Source organism: Zalophus californianus, chromosome 6 (genome assembly GCF_009762305.2).
Source record: "Zalophus californianus isolate mZalCal1 chromosome 6, mZalCal1.pri.v2, whole genome shotgun sequence".
Lineage (NCBI taxonomy): Eukaryota > Metazoa > Chordata > Mammalia > Carnivora > Otariidae > Zalophus > Zalophus californianus.
The window spans coordinates 141,434,500-141,450,562 of record NC_045600.1 but is presented as its reverse complement, the minus strand read 5'-3'; the positions used below and the strand labels follow the sequence as shown (position 1 = coordinate 141,450,562).

Genomic DNA, 16,063 nt, shown 5'->3' with positions numbered 1-16,063 from the left:
AGTAAATTCCAAACTTAGAAAGTTAGAAAAAGAACGAAAGAAAACAAAAGAAAGCACAAAAGAATAAAAAACAATAAAGATTAAAGCAGAGGTTAATGAGATGGAGAACAGAGAAACATCTGATTAAGAAATCACAATTTTAGATCTTAAACTATTTAACAAACCAGGTAAACTAATAGCTAAGTTAAGAATATTGGGAGAAATCACAAATACAAAATAACAAATGACAAGTGGAAAAAAAATTTTAATGATATTAATTTGCATACTTCTGTGTTAAATGATTTTGAAAATTCAAATGAAATGGAAAATTATTTAGGAAAATATAATTTACCAATATTGACGCCAGCAAAGATTGGAAGTTAAATAACTCAGTTTTCATAGAATAAGGTTATGAAAGAACTGTCCCATTGGACATAAAAAAAAACACTAGATCTAAATGGTTTCATAGAGAAATTCTATTGAAAAATTTTTGAGTCCACATAATTCCAGTGCTAAGTACATTGTTTCAGAGCATAGGAAATGAAGGAAAACTTCCAAATTCTTTTTTGATTAGTTAACTTTGTATTCTTACTATTGTTGGTTTAGTCATCTGTCTTGAGTTGTTGAAGGACTAAAGTGAAATAAAATTTCCCCAAAACTTTCAGTCTTCTAGATGTCTTTGGGTTTTGTGTTTTTTAAAGCAGTTTTATTGATCTATAATAAACTGCATATATGTAGAGCGTACAATTTTTTGCGGGGGTGTGGTGGGGGGTGTGCAGAGGGAGAGGGAGAGAATCCCAAGATGACTCCATGCTAACCGTGGAGCCTGACGTGGTGCTCAATCCCATGACCCAGAGATCATGACCTGAGCCGAAGTCAAGAGTCAGTTGCTCAACCAATTGAGCCATCCAGGTGCCCCTGTAAAGTGTACAGTTTGATCAGTTTTGATAGGAGGTATCATCACCACAATCAGGTTCATTAACATACTCATCTCTCCCAAAAGTTTCCTCATGCCCCTTTGTCTTGCCTCCTTTCTTACTTCCCTTCCCCTAGTCCAGAATGAAGAACTCCTGTAGTTCCTTAAAACAAATAACAGCCCAGTTAAAAGTGTGCAAAGGATCTGAATGGACATTTTGTCAAAGAAGATACACAGATGACCAAAAAGCACATGAAAAGATGCTCAACATCACACATTTATTAGAGAAATGCAAATTGAAAACACAAGATACCATCTCACACTCGTTAGGATGGTTATTATAAAAAACAAAACAAAACAGAAAACAACAAGTATTGGTGAGGATGTGGAGAAATTGTGCACTGCTGGTGGGAATGTAGAATGGTGCAGCTGCTGTGGAACATAGTATGGCTATTCCTCAAAAATTAAAAATAATAGAATTACTGTAGAATCTAGGAATTCCACCTCCGGGTATAGACCCAAAAGAATTGAAAGCAGGGTTTCAAAGATAATTTGTACACACATGTTCACAGCAGCATTATTCACAATAACCAAAAAGTGGAAGCAACTCAAATGCCCATGGACAGAAGAATGGATAAACAAAATGTGTTAGATCTATACAGTGGAATATCACTAAGCTTTAAAAAGGAAGGAAATTCTGACACATGCTACAGCCATGAATAAACCTTGAAGACAATATACTAAGTGAAACAAGCCAGTCACAAAAAGACAAATACTGTATGGGTCCACTAAAGTAGTCAAATCCATAGAAACAGAAAGAATGGTGATTGTTGGGCTGGGGAGAGGGGAAGTGGAGAGTTATTGTTTAACAGGTATAGAGTTTCAGTTTTGCAAGATGAAAAAGTTCTGGCAATTGGTTGCACGACAATGTGAATATACTATAGTCCACTGAACCGTATGCTTAAAAATGATTAAGATGGTAAATTTTATATTACATGTATTTTAGCACAATTAAAAATATAAAAGGATACAGGAGTCAGCTTTAAGGAGCTCCATTCCCCCTAATCAAATATGAAAGCATTTGAGCATGAAAATAATGACAGTAATGGATTACAGCCCACCAAATATGTTAAGAATCCTTACTGATAAAAAGCAAATAGGGGAGAAGGGAAAGTTCTTTACAGTTTTATGCCAGCTACTGAATCATGGTGCCAACTACAAAGAATGATGGATGGGGTTATGAAAACCATCATTACACAAGCTGTTTACAATCATACTATTATTTCTTCAGGCATGAATCATCAATGGATACTAAAACAGTTACTTTTTCCAATTATCTTTTTATTACTGATTTCTTGCATAATTACATTTGGTTGGAGAACATCTTGGGACTTCAGTCCTTTGAAATTGTTGAGACTTGCCTTATGGCCTTGGTCATATGGTCGACCCAGGACCCTCGATCCCAGGACCCTGGGATCATGACCTGAGCCGAAGGCAGACGCTTAACCATCTGAGCCACCCAGGCGCCCTAAAATGAAATTTTAAAAAAGCAGAAGACCAGTCTACCATATATACCATATACATGGTCAGCTTCTGTAAGCGTCTATTCTTGAAAAGAACGCACATTTTGTAGTTGTAAAGGTTGTGTTATTCAGATCTTCTGGGTTGTTACTGATTAGTTACTTGTTCTATCAACTGCTGAGAGCTAATTTTAAATCTATAGTCTTTTTCTGTTTCTTATAATTCTTTTTTTAAAGATTTTATTTATTTATTTGAGAGAGAGAGAATGAGAGCTAGCATGAGAGGGAAGAGGGTCAGAGGGGGAAGCAGACTCCCCACTGAGCAGGGAGCCCGATGCGGAACTCGATCCCGGGACTCCAGGATCATGACCTGAGCTGAAGGCAGTCGCCTAACCAACTGAGCCACCCAGGCGCCCTGTTTCTTATAATTCTATCAGTTTTTGCTTCATGTATTTTGCAGTTACTTTATGGGCCATACAGATTTAAAGTTGTTATATCTTTCTAGTGAATTGAATTCTTTATCATTATACAGTGACCCTCTTTACCTCTAGTAAGGCTTTTTGTCTTAAGATCTATTTTGTCTGATATTAATATAGCAATCTCAGCTTCCTTCTGGTGAGTTTTTACATATATTTTTCATCTTTCAACCTTCCTATACACCTGGTGTTTTAGATATGTCTCTAACAAACAGCAAATGTAATAGTTAGATTTCATTTTTTAAGTTCAGATTGATAACCTTTTCAGCCAAAGTAATTGGTCAATTTATATTTATTGTAACTAACAAATACTTGGATTTAAATCTGCTATTAACTTATTTTGTGCTTTGTATTATATTTTTCCTTTTCTCTCCTTTTTTATAGCTTTTCTTAAAGATTTACTTATTTTTTTTAAAGATTTTATTTATTTATTTGAGAGAGAGAGAATGAGAGACAGAGAGCATGAGAGGGAGGAGAGTCTGAGGGAGAAGCAGACTCCCTACTGAGCAGGGATCCCGATGCAGGACTCGATCCCGGGACTCCAGGATCATGACCCAAGCCGAAGGCAGTCTCCTAACCAACTGAGCCACCCAGGCGCCCAAAGATTTAGTTATTTGAGAGTGAGAGAGCGTGTGAGCAGGGGAAGAGGCACAGGGAGAGGGAGAGAATTCTCAAGTAGACTCCCCACTGAGCGTGGAGTCCGAGGCGCGTCTCCATTCCACTGCCCTGAGATCATGACCTGAGCTGAAATCAAGAGTTTTAAGTTACTCTATTTTTTATTCTTCAGTGGTTACCTAGAAAGTGCAGCATGCATATTTGTCCTCTCAAAGTCTAAAGCTAAACAACACCGTACACCCCTCACAACACACAGACCTTGGAGCACATTAACTTTCTTTACCTTACTTATGTGTCATTACTGTTGAGTGTTTTAACTATTTATTTTAGTCCTGCAAGACATTATTGTTACTTTGTGCAGTCAAGGCTTTCATAGATTTAGCTACATATTTGCCACTTTCTTGACTTCTTCAGTCCAGCTATCATCTGAGAACTTCCAGGTAGGCTCACTTTTCTACTACCTTAGGTACCTCCTTCAGAATCTCATTTAACGAGAGTCGCTGGGGGCAAACTGCTGGTTTTGATGATCTGAAAATGTTTGTATTTCACCTTGATTTTTTTAGAACAACTATGAGATGTAATTCACAAACCGTGAAATTCGCCCATTTAAAGAGTACAGCTCAGTGGCTCTTATTATATTCACAGACTTGTGTAATCATTGTCGCGGTTGATTTCAGAATATTTTCCTCAACCCAAAGAGAACCTCCACACCCCTTGCCATCACCCCCCAATCTGATCACCACCCCCACCCCCAGGCAATCACTAACCTACTTCCTTTATACAGCTTTGCTTATTCTGTACATTTCATATAAACAGAATCATACCATATGTGGGTTTTTGTGACTGGCTTCTTTCCCTTAACGTAGTATGTCAAGGTTCATCATTATTGTAGCATGAATCAGTACTCTATTCCTTTGTATGACCAAATAATATTTCATCGCAGGGATACACATGTTTTATTTTTCCATCTGTCAGTGGATGGCCATTTGGGTTATTTCTACTTTTTGGCTATTATGAATAATGCCTCTGTGAACATTCAGGTACAAGTATTTGTTTGAATCCATGTTTTCCGTTCTTTTGAGTATATATCTAGGAGTGAAATCTCTCTCTGTTTAATCTTTTGAAGTACTGCCAGACTTTTCCAACACAGCTGCACCATTTTATACTCTCAACAGCAGTGTATGAGGGTTCCAATTTCTCTGCATTCTCAACACTTATTATCTGTTGCTTTTGTTATAGTCAGTTTTAAAAGTAACAGCTTTACTGAGATGTAATTCATATACCACAAAATTCATCCTTTTAAAGAATATGGTTCAGTCTCGATTTTTGGAGGATATTTTTGCTGGGAAAAGAGTTCCAGGTTATTTTCTGTCAGCACATGAAAAATATCATTCTACTGTCTTCTGATTTTCATTTTTGCTGAAGAGATCAATTTTCTATTCAAATGTTGTACAATGATATATTTTGGTGTGGATTTCTTTTTTATCTATCCTGCTCAGAATTTGTTTGCTTTCTTGAATCTGAAGATTTGTGTCTTTGATTCTGGAAACATCCCAGCTGTTACTTTTTTAAGTATTAGTTCTACACCATTTTCTCCTTTCTGGAACTAGATTTCTGTTTAATTTCTGTTACAGTTTCTTACTGTATCTTCCATGTCTTCTAACTTCTCAGATTTTCCATCTGTTTTCTTTATCTGTGTAAGCATTTATTAAGTCAGAAACCATGAAGGATCTTAGATTTTGCCCTTCTTTTAAACTAGCAAGTTAGCCTGTCACAGGTTTTTATACACACATATGTGTACATTGACATAGTACTGACAAGACCCAAGACCCCTGGATCAGAGATATAGACAATTTTTTACAGCAAACACAGCCAACAATATCTTGCATCTGTTCCCCATGCCCTAATGCCCACAGGGTGAGGTGATGAGGGCAAGGTGATACCTGTGCATGCATACAGCTTAGTGCATCACAGAAAAGGAACTCCAAAATTTAGAGACTCTGAGCACTTAAGGATTGCTGACACACTGCACATCCTTCCCTCCAGAGAGATTACTCGTTACCCTAGGATGTAGGCAAATCTGCCCTGGGTGAGATGGGGAAGGTGTCTTAAGGTTTATTACCCTGAAATGTAAGGAAATGTCTCCAGGGAGAGAAAGTTAGATGGCTTAGTCTTTACTACTGTGGGATGTCTCTGGGGAGGTATGACTCCAGATCTCTCTTTGAGGGACACGCTATGTCTAGCTGCCAAAAATTTAACATGTCCTTTGCTCAAAAGGCTTGGACCATGTAGGAATGTGAGAAATCCCTGGAGACAGATCCTGGACACTTTCTTCTGATTTTCCCTCCCATTTACTAATTATCTCTTTAGTTGTGTGTAATGTACTGGTAAATCCATTCATTGAATTCTTAATTTTGGTTATTGTATTTTTCATTTTTAGAAGGTCTCTTGGCAAGATCATTTTTATAGTTTTCTGTTTATTGCAGATACTTCCAAGCTCGTTTTTGATTTTTCTAAACACAATAAGTTTAATTACTTCAAACTTTTATGCCTAATACTGTTTGACTGTTTCTCTATTACAACTAGTTCTCATTCTTGGTGCCTTGTTTTCTTGTGTACTTGCCTATTTTTGTCTGTGTTTGCTACACGTTGTCTTGAAAAATTATTTATGGAAATTATTTAAGCCCTAAGATAAAGGTATATTTCTCCAGGGACATTTTTGCATTTGCTTCTGCCAGGTGCTTTGGAGTTAGGATCACTTTAATCTAAGTTCATGACTCGAAGTTTTAAGGAATTATTCAGGTCTAAAAATTGATTTGAAAATATTCTTGGGCTTGTGGTCTCAGGGTCTGTCCCACTTAGTCCCCCAGCAACTGGTAACTTCCCATTGCTTACAGACACCAGGGATAGAAATGGGGTTTACTTTTGGTTTACGTTTTCCCAAATCATATAGCCATTGGGGGTGCTGGTTTTATAGGGGAGCATTTCCCACATTGTTTAGGCCTTAATTCTCATTTTTTCCATCTTTTCCCTCCAAGGCTATCAAAATTGATATCTAGATTCTCGGGATTAGACATCTGTCTTAGGACAAAAGCAATTTCAGTGTCTTCCATAACTCTCTGGTTGCCCACTTTCATTTAGATTTTGGCCTGATAATTTTTTTTAACTTCTTGTCAGAGATTTGATGTATTTAATAATTCCTTTTTTTTTTTTTTTTTTTACCCAACAGTAATCTAGAGCAACTATCAACAAACCTTTTCTATAAAGGGCCAGATAGTAAATAGTTTAGGCTTTGCAGACCAGATAGTTTCTGTCATAACTACCCAACTATGGTGTTAAAGCAGCCATAGGTAGTATGTGAACAAATAAGCATGGTTGCGTTTCAGTAAAACATTGCTTACGAAAACGGGCTGCAGTCCAGATTTGGCCCATGAGTCATAGTTTGCCAGCTCCTGATCTAGAATATATATATATTTTTTAAAGATTTTATTTATTTGAGAAAGAATGAGAGAGAGCACGAGAGGGAAGAGGGTCAGAGGGAGAAGCAGACTCCCCTGCTGAGCAGGGAGCCCGATGTGGGACTCGATCCTGGGACTCCAGGATCATGACCTGAGCCGAAGGCAGTCGCTTAACCAACTGAGGCCACCCTTGCGCCCTAGAATATATTGCTTGCTGAACACCCCAGTAACGCTTGTTAAATACTAATTATTTTCCCTATCTTGTTATGTTTCTCTCACCACACATTAAACATTATGTTTTGGAGACTAGAATTTTCTTTTTTAAAGATGCATACCATGCCATTTAAATTACTGTTATATTTAACATAATTGTATTTCCCAATGTTATTTCGTCTTGTGCTTTTGTCAGATGAACTTTAGAAACATTTTTGTTGAGTCTTGTGAAGTGTTCTTGTGGTGTTTTCATTGGAATTTTGTTAAACTCGTGAATTAATTTATGAAAAACTGTTATCTTAATGATACTTAAAACTTTCATTGAAGAATATAAAATACTTGTCTATGAAATATTTTTCCAAACTTTTCTTTATTTCTCCCAGCAATATTTGGTCACTTTCTTTATATCATGAAGATGTATGTCTTTTGTTAGGTTAATTGGTAGTTTAATACTTGTCATTGCTATTGTTAACTGAATGCTTCTTAAAAATTGTATTTTCTATAGTTAGTTATTACCACTACACAAGAATGCACTTGACTTCTGTGGATTTCTATTTATCTTTTATTTAACCACTTTGCTGAAGTTTTAATTATCTATTGTTAAGACTGATTTCCTTTGGATTGTGTTGGTATATAATCATATTGTCTGCATGTAATGATACTCTCATCTCTTTTTTTCTAGTATTTTCCTTTTTGAATATTTTTGCATTGGCAAAAATGTCCAATATGAGAGTGAAAAGAAGAGAACAGCCTTGTTTTTTGCCCCTATTTTTATTGGATTCACCCCTACTGTAAAATATAAGATACTACATTGGGCCTTAATTTTAACTTCTGTGTTTTAGTCTATTAGAAATAGAGTTTTATCAGATGGCTTTTCAAAAATGCATTGGTAGTACATACTGTATAATTCTCTATATATGAATAAAGAAGTTCAAGAAGAGGCAAAACTAATCATTTTTAATAGAGTCAGATAGTGGTTACATCTGGGGTATATTAACTGGGAAAGGGAACAAGAAAGCATATTGAGGTGTTAGAAATGTTCTGTACTATGATTTGAATGTTGTTTATATAGTTGAATATATAAGTAAAACTATATTGAGACGTACATTTAAGTTCAGTGCACTTTACTGCTTATGTGTTTTACTAAAATACACCACTAGAAATGTATTTTTAAAATCTGTTGATCTGATCATACCGATTTTTATTAAGTAAACTGTTAAGATGACATATCATATTAATGGTTTTACTTAATGTTAAACCAGCTTTACATTTCTGAGATAAGCCATAGTTGATCACAGTTAAAGTTCTTTTGAGGGGTGCCTGGTTGGCGCAGTTGGTTAAGCACCTGACTCTTGGTTTCGGCTCAGGTCGTGATCTCAGGGTCGTGAGATTGAGCCCTGCATCAGGCTCCACGCTCAGAGCTGAGTCTGCTTGAGTTTCTCTCTCCTTTTCTCTCTGCCCCTTTCTCCCCCCACCCTGTGCACATGTGTACACTCTCACATTCTCTCTCTCTCTCTCAAATAAATAAATAAATCTTTAAAATAATAAAGTCCTTTTGAGCCATCCTTTCTATATTCTTTAAAATTATTTTTATTCTTTCATTTAATAAGTATTAGTTAAGTGCTATGTACTTAGAGACACTATGGGTTATAAAACCAATAATGGGGATGCCTGGGTGGCTCAGTTGGTTAGGCATCTGCCTTTGGCTTGAGTCGTGGTCCCGGGGTCCTGGGATCGAGTCCCCTATCGGGCTCCCTGCTCGACAGGGAGCCTGCTTCTCCCTCTGCCTGCCGCCCCCCCGCTTGCGCACACACACTCTCTCTCTCGCTCTCACAAATAAATAAATAAAATCTTAAAAAAGAAAATAATGGCCCAGTCTGCGTAGTACTTACAATCTAGTAGAAGAAATAACCAATCAAATAATTACAAAAATGAATGTAGAGTTAAAACTACAATAACTGCAATTGAGGAGTATCTGTTATTATAAGAGTGTATTATAGGGGAATTGTTCTTTATCAAACACACACATATATATATTGCTTACTGTCTACCAGAGACCATTCTAAACACTTCACAAATATAATTCACCTAAATTCACATAACAACCACATGAGGTGGGTGGGCACTGTATAGATGAGGAATCTGAAGTATAGAGAGGTTAAATGATAATGTCCAAAGGTACTTAGCTAATAAGTGGCAGAGTCAGGACAGAAACCCATGTACTTTGGCCCAGAACCCATGCTCTTAACCTCTTATGCTACTACCTAAATATGGAGTTTTCCTTAAGGAAGTAATGATTCAATTGACATGTTGAAGGATGAGTTAGGAGTAAATTGTGTCAAGAGGGTCTGATAGAAGCCTCTTGTTTCAGGAAGGAGCATATAGTCAACTATGTCATATACTTAGAGGTCAGAAAAGAGAAGGGTCAGAAAAGGCTATTGGATTAAGTAACAGAGAGATATTAGTGGCCCTATTAAGCGTTTAGCATTGTGGTCAGGGTAGAAGCCAGATTTATAAGCGGAGAAGAGTGGTTGTGAGAGTGGGGAAATGGAGAGTGAAGGTAAGTCAGGAAGTTTGGCTCTAGGGGTACCTGGGTGGCTCAGTCAGTTAAGCGTCCAACTCTTGATTTCAGCTCACGTCTTGATCTCAGGGTTGTGGGATTAAGTGCAGCGTCCGGCTCCACGCTTGGCAGGGAGTCTGCTTGTCCCTCTGCTCCTGCTCCTCCCTTGCATGAGCTCTCTGTCTCAAATAAATAAAATCTTTTTTTTAATTTTTTTATTTTAATTTTTTTATTTTTTTTAAAGATTTTATTATTTATTTGAGAGAGAGAGTATGAGAGACAGAGAGCACGAGAGGGAAGAGGGTCAGAGGGAGAAGCAGACTCCCCGCTGAGCAGGAAGCCCGACGTGGGACTCGATCCCGGGACTCCAGGATCATGACCTGAGCCGAAGGTAGTCGCTTAACCAACTGCGCCATTTTTTTAAATTTTTTAAATTTATTTATTGAGAGAGAGAGAGCATGAGAGGGAGGAAGGTCAGAGGGAGAAGCAGACTCCCTGCAGGGAGCCCGATGCAGGACTCGATCCTGGGACTCCAGGATCATGACCTGAGCTGAAGGCAGTCGCTTAACCAACTGAGCCACCCAGGCGCCCTCAAATAAATAAAATCTTTAAAAAAAAAAAAAAAAGTATGGCTCTACAGGAAAGGAGATACAGAGTCATATAAAGTGTCGTGTTTTGGGGTTTTAGTGATAAATAGAGTAAGATTTTTGGGAAGATGGAGGATGTGTAGGGGAATCTAAAGCTTCAGGTGGAGAACTTGATCTTGTCAAAGAGAGTAGGCTGGGTCCACATAAAGGGTGGGCTTGCATGTTTGGCAGCAGAAAAGTGAGAAAGTTTCCTGTGGTGGTTTCTGTGTTCTCTGTAATGTAGAAAGGAAGTCATATGCTGAGAGAGAGGAGTAGGAAGTTTGAGGAAGTAAGGTGAGAGTAGATTAACCAAAGAAATGTACTTTTCCCCAGCAGAGCTGCAGGCCCATTTGAGGTTGGTGAGCATGAACTTAAGTTTCTTACTTTGTTCTTATGATGTTTTAGGGTCAGGATCATGCTTGTGTTATAGCATGAATTTGGTGCTTTTTAGAGAAACTTTATAGTTCTTTCTGTTTTTGACTGTTCATTTTGGTTTCCTATATCTTGTATCGATATTGAGGACATTTTTTTCAGAAAAGTATTTAATTTGGATTTTTCAAATCAACTGTCATACTTTTGTACTTAGTGTTTATATGTTTCTCTTTATGTTTTATTTCTTTTTTTGTATTTTACCTTGTCCTTTCATATTTTATTTTACTATTTGTCCCTTTATTGTGCTCTAGAAACAACCTCTTAGTGTTATCAGTTCCCCTAATTTTTCTTTATTGGCTTTCATGCCATTAAAAAAAATTTTTTTTAGGGGCCTGTGGGTAGGTCAGTTGGTTAAACATCTGCCTTTGGCTCAGGTTGTGATCCTGTGGGGTGCTGGGATTGAGCCCTGCATCAGGCTCCCTGCTCAGTGGAGAGCCTGCTTCTCCCTCTCCCTCTCTCTCTGTCAGATAAATAAATAAAATCTTAAAAAAAATTTTTTTGAATTGTTATTCTGTGCTTTTTCTAAGATTATACAATGTATAACTAGTTCCTTGTTTTCCTTTCCTTCAGTCATACTCAGATAAAGCAGATTTTTTAAATTTTATTTTATTATGTTAATCGCCATCATTAGTTTTTGATGTAGTGTTCCATGATTCACGGTTTGCATATAACACCGGGTGCTCCATTCAATACATGCCCTTTTTAATACCCATCACCAGACTAACACATCCCCCTACCCCCTCCCCTCTAGAACCCTCAGTTTGTTTCTCAGCATCCATGGTCTCTCACGGTTCATCTCCCCCTCCGATTTCCCCCCCTTCATTTTTCCCTTCCTATTATCTTTTTTTTTTTAACATATAATATAGAATGGATAAAGAAGATAAAGCAGATTCTTACAAAGGGTTATGGGTTTCTGGTGGGACTCAGAACCACCTGAAACTTATGACAAAATTGTGTTCATTTTTCTGGACAGAGGGTCCATTACTTTCATCAGATTGTTATCAGAATCTCTGACCTAAAATGCTAAGAACCACTGCCAACTAAGAGTTCAATATATAGTGTTTTAATTTTCACTGTTTAAAAATAGTATTATTCTATAATATTGAGATTTTCTTATCAGCTCCAGTTGTTTTATTTAGACCATAATTTAAACTTTCTAAATTTTGCTTTTATTTTCCTTATTAATTTGTTTTTATTAACTTGTGCCTCCAAGTTGAAACTATGTAATCTCTACCTTTTTTGTTTTTTTTTAAGATTTTATTTATTTATTTGACAGAGAGAGACACAGCGAGAGAGGGAACACAAGCAGGGGGAGTGGGAGAGGGAGAAGCAGGCTTCCCACGGAGCAGGGAGCCCGATGTGGGGCTCGATCCCAGGACCCTGGGATCATGACCTGAGCTGAAGGCAGACACTTAACGACTGAGTCACCCAGGCACCCCTCTACTTTTTTGTGTATATTGTTTCTTTGACAGTTTTTTTTATTGCTTATCAACATTTTTTAAAGGATTATATTCTCTACTTCTCATTTTATTCCTGCCAGATACCATTTAGTTCTGGAATCATAGAAGGCTAATTTTAGAAGGAAACACAGAAATTCTCCCACCCAACCTCCTTATTTTACAAATGAGGATGCTAGAGAGAGTAAATGAATTCCTCCAAGCCACACAGTGAATTTGTGGCAGGATTGACCAAAGAAGCTGGGATCTTAGTACATTTCTCATTTCCACTGGTCTTTGCGTTTTGTAGTAAAGTGAAGCTGATCTTACAGTTCTGTTTCTTTCCATTATTTCTCCTTGCATTTTTAATAGTTTGAGCTTTATTCATTTTTTTGCTATGTTGTTTGGGTCATAGAGATTAAGTATAGTTTGGGCTTTTTATCATTCTGCAATGACTTTTATTTATTCCCTTTGCCTTGGACTCTTCTTTGATATAATGTGTAGGTTCTTTTTATAGCTCTTACCCGTTTTAATTTTACTTATCAAATATAACTGGAAGTTAAATAAAAGTCTAAAAGATGGAGAATTACTTTAAATACATTTTTACTACGGGTATTAAAAAGAGAGAGAGATAATTAAAACCTTTGTAATAAAAATAGCGATATGGAAGATCTTTGGGAAAATGGACCTAGCAACCACGTGATACTCAGTAATTAATAAATTTCCCTTTCTTGTGGGATACAGTCAGATTCCACATTTTGACAGCTCTGCTTTTCTTGGATAACTCACACAGATATGCCTCTTCCTAGAAGATAAACTATGTATGACAATAAATGAAGAAAACACACATTTATGAAATCCTAGTCAAAAGTCCCTCTTCTTCTAGAAATTGTGTTTGCTTGCTGTTTGGTTAGAGAGAGTGTTGCTTGTCCCTGGTGCCTCGTTGAGGTGAAGTTGAGGTTTGTAAGGTTATGATTGGCCCTCACTTTTGCCCCAGGAAAGTTAGCTCCTCCCTTTGAACAGTAACCAAGTGGAGCTCACCCCTGAAACCTCCACTACCAGCAGAAAAGTGGAAACAGTGCGAGACATACCTGAAAGTTAGTTGGCACTGGATTTCTTAAGAGCAGTCTTTTTAAGTAGTGTATCCCCATGTCCTGAAGTAGCCATCCTAAGACAACAAAAAGAATAAAAGAAAGGCTTGACCTAGAAAGAAGGTAGTACTGATTGTGATAGATCCCATAATAGTAACTTTAGTCTCATTTATTTGAAAGAAAAGGAATTCTGCCCTTAAAGAAAAAAAAGGAAGAAAACTTGGCTTTCTCTGTCCTATGTCCTTCTGTTTTTCTGCAGTCTTTAACCTTACTTTTGTTGTAATAACTGTGCATTTCACAGCAACAGTCGTTTTCCTGCCAGTGTTCTCAGAATACGTCTCAGACCTGGTTAACTCAGATGAGCCGCTCCTTCCACGAACTTTTTAAATTTTTGTTTCTATTTGTTTATTTTGAAACACTGAAAGAAGTTAATGGTTTATTATGATTTATCATATTAAACAACCTAGAAGTTCGCAGCCACCAGCATTTCCAGCGCAGTTTCAGGTGCAGTTGGGAATTCAGGCATTTCTGTGGCGCTGTTAGTGTAGTGAACCTTGTAGGGAAAATACACATGTACTTTTTTTTTTAAGAGAGACTGGTGGTAGGGGCAGAAGGAGAGAGAGAATCCCAAGCAGGCTCCATGCCCAGTGCGGAGCCCCACGCGGGGCAGTCTCCCGACACCAAGATCATGACCTGAGCCAAAATCAAGTCTGATGCCTAACTGACTGAGCCACCCAGGCACCCCCACACATACTTTTGATAGCATACATGAAGGGATCTCTCTGAAATTGACCTCAGTAGTCTCATTCTCAGCAGACTGACTCGGGCCACGTCAACGTGGCTTTTAGTGTTCTGGATGTTAGTGCATCTTCTCTTTCCACATTAAGTTCATGACCATCCGAAGACATCAGTTTGACATCCATGGGCCTTCACAGCCATCATAGGTGTTCTCTTCTCTACCCCTGATGTTCTTAGGAAATTCTGCTTCACTTCCACAGGAATTTTCGTAGTTTCCTGGCAAGGCAGGGACACAGAGTCTGCAAGCCACCCCTTGTGTCTACCAAAATTTGTGTTTTTATAAAGTCAGTGTTGCTATTTGAACATTTCTCTTTTTTTAAAGATTTTTTTATTTTATTTTATTTTATTTATTTATTTTTTTAAGATTTTATTTATTTATTTGACAGAGAGACACAGCGAGCAAGGGAACACAAGCAGGGGGAGTGGGAGAGGGAGAAGCAGGCTTCCCGCGGAGCAGGGAGCCCGATGCGGGGCTCGATCCCAGGACCCTGGGATCACGACCTGAGCCGAAGGCAGATGCTTAACGACTGAGCCACCCAGGCACCCCAAGATTTATTTATTTTAGAGGGAAAGAGTGTGCATGTGTGTGTGAGCTGGGGGAGGGGCAGAGGGAGAGAAGCAGACTCCCTACTGAGCATGGAGCCCCATCTATTTGCAAATTTCTTAACAACCAATTTGGGAGATAAGGCTTGTACCTCACAATGTTAAAACTCTAGGCACCTGTGTGGTACAGTCAGTTGTGCATCCGACTCTTGGTTTGGGCTCAGGTCATGATGGAAGGGTTGTGAGATTGAGCCCCCCCATCAGGCTCCACACTCAACCTGGAATCTGCTGGAAATTCTCCCTCTGTTCCCTACCCCTACTCGCTCTCCTACTCTCTCTCGTCTCCCTCTCTCAAATAAATAAATAAATAAATCTTAAAAAAAAAACAAACCAAAAAAAAAACTCCAAGAAGGTATTTCTCTTCTTGTCACAAGTGAATGAAAGTTGTTTGGATCTTTTTTTTTTTTTTTTCCTTTTAGGGGCACCTGACTGGCTTAGTCAATGGAGCATGCAACTCTTGATCTCAGGGTTGTGAGTTCAAGCCCCATGTTGGTGTAGAGATTACTTAAATTTTTTTCCCTTTTAGTTTAATGTCATTGGACTACTTCTTAGTATCACAGCCTGTTTGTTAAATAAAGGTCCTCTCAATTTCTGGCCTAAACTCAAATTAAGGTACTGTTCAGATAGGACCCCTTTGGTCGTTTATTTTTTGCCCTTGGTTTCTTTTAATTTACAAAGACTTACAGAAGTCTCGTTTACTGGGTATATGTTTATGTATATGTTTTGTATTCCGGCTCTGGATTGTTATCATCCTCTCATTCCTTCTTTTTACTCATTTATTTATTCTTTCTGGTTTTGTGGTTTATTTTGTTTCATTCAGTAATTTTTTTCTCACTTTTGAATCAGTATTTTGCTTATTACAGTGGCTTAAGAATGATTTCCCTCCTGTAAGTGAGAGAAAATTGTTGATCATTTTCCAAATTATACTTGTGATTTCTGTGGTGAGTCTAATTCAGAAGTTTATTTTACTTTAAGTTTTTTGGGCTCATTACTTTGTTCCTCTTCTTTGGTATTGTGAAACTTTTCACTGGTCTCTATTTTCAATTTATTTTCCTCCTTTAATTTTATATCACTGATCTTTGCTGTTGTTAGTAAACAATTTTTTTATGTGTTAAACAATTTAATGTTCTAATGGAGTAGGTACAAAGGAGACACCTTTTTGCCTCTCAGCACTCACCAACTTCTTTTTTTTTTTTTTTAAGATTTTATTTATTTTTAGCACAAGCAGGGGGAGCGGCAGGCAGAGCAGGGAGAGGGAGAAGCAGGCTCTCTGCCAAGCACGGAGCCCAATGTGGGACTTGATCCCAGGACCCTGGGATCATGACCTGAGCCGAAGGCAG

The 16,063-nt window shown here is 37.8% G+C and overlaps 1 protein-coding gene and 1 pseudogene across 2 annotated transcripts in view; one reads left to right on the top strand and one right to left on the bottom strand.

Moving 5' to 3' along the window:
• The window catches only part of BLM (BLM RecQ like helicase), a 90,455-nt gene that overhangs the window by 7,927 nt on the left and 66,465 nt on the right, over positions 1-16,063 (top strand). The gene's annotated exons all lie outside the window — the stretch shown is intronic.
• Positions 13,786-14,245, bottom strand: LOC113909720 (annotated as a pseudogene).